Source organism: Octopus bimaculoides, chromosome 1, assembly GCF_001194135.2.
Source record: "Octopus bimaculoides isolate UCB-OBI-ISO-001 chromosome 1, ASM119413v2, whole genome shotgun sequence".
NCBI lineage: Eukaryota > Metazoa > Mollusca > Cephalopoda > Octopoda > Octopodidae > Octopus > Octopus bimaculoides.
Genome location: NC_068981.1, coordinates 181619718 through 181620658, shown reverse-complemented (window position 1 = coordinate 181620658; position 941 = coordinate 181619718). Strand labels below are relative to the sequence as shown.

Genomic DNA, 941 nt, shown 5'->3' with positions numbered 1-941 from the left:
GTTCGTACGCATGCGTCATACAGTCTGCCTTTTACTCTGAGTGAGAGTCCCTTTGTCACCAGCAGGGGTAAGAGCTCTCTAAACTTTGCCCAGGCTATTCTTATTCTAGCAGCTACACTTTCAGCGCACCCACCCCCACTACTAACTTGGTCGCCCAGATAGCGGAAGCTATCGACTAGTTTTTCACCCTGGAATGAGATATAGTCTCAAGCGTATCAGGCCAAAACTGTAGTGATAATTGGAAACTTGACTGATGAATAGAAAGCCACAAATGTTCCGTCCTGGTTTTCCTGTTTGTCTTTGTGTCGTCTATCTGTCCATATGTTTTCATTGTCGTCTGTTACTTTCTTGTTTTGTTTTTTTGGATTTATATATATATATCATCATCAACATTTAACATCCATTATCCATGCTGGCATGGGTTAGACGGTTTGTCCAGGCTGGCACGCTGGAAGGCTGCACCAGACTCCAGTCTACTTTGGCCATGGTTTTCTATATATATATATAAGGAGGTGCATGGATTAGTGTTTAGGGTGTTGGACTCATGATTGTAAGATTGTGATTTTGATTTCTGGACAACGCATTGTGTTCTTGGGCAAAACACTTCATTCCACATTACTCCAGTCCACTCAACTGGTAAGAATGAGTAATCCTGCAAAGGACTGGCATTTTATCCAGGGAGGAATATATGTGCCATGGAAACTGCCCGCACTTCCACCATGAATCTATATGACTAGGGAAGGATCTTTATCCTTTATATGATATATATATATATATATATATATATATATATATATATTCTTGGATATGGATGGGTGTATTCAGCCATGCGTGAAGCAGCAGCACCATTGATAGTGTGTGACTGCAGGGACGCCTAATTTGGACAGATCAACCAAAGGAGTCAGCGATTGATGTTCAGATGGATCACCAAAATGATGATG

The 941-nt window shown here is 41.3% G+C and overlaps 1 protein-coding gene across 3 annotated transcripts in view; it reads right to left on the bottom strand.

The window, feature by feature from the left end:
• Window positions 1-941, bottom strand: part of LOC106871744 (ATP-dependent RNA helicase DDX42) — a 58487-nt gene that overhangs the window by 19717 nt on the left and 37829 nt on the right. The gene's annotated exons all lie outside the window — the stretch shown is intronic.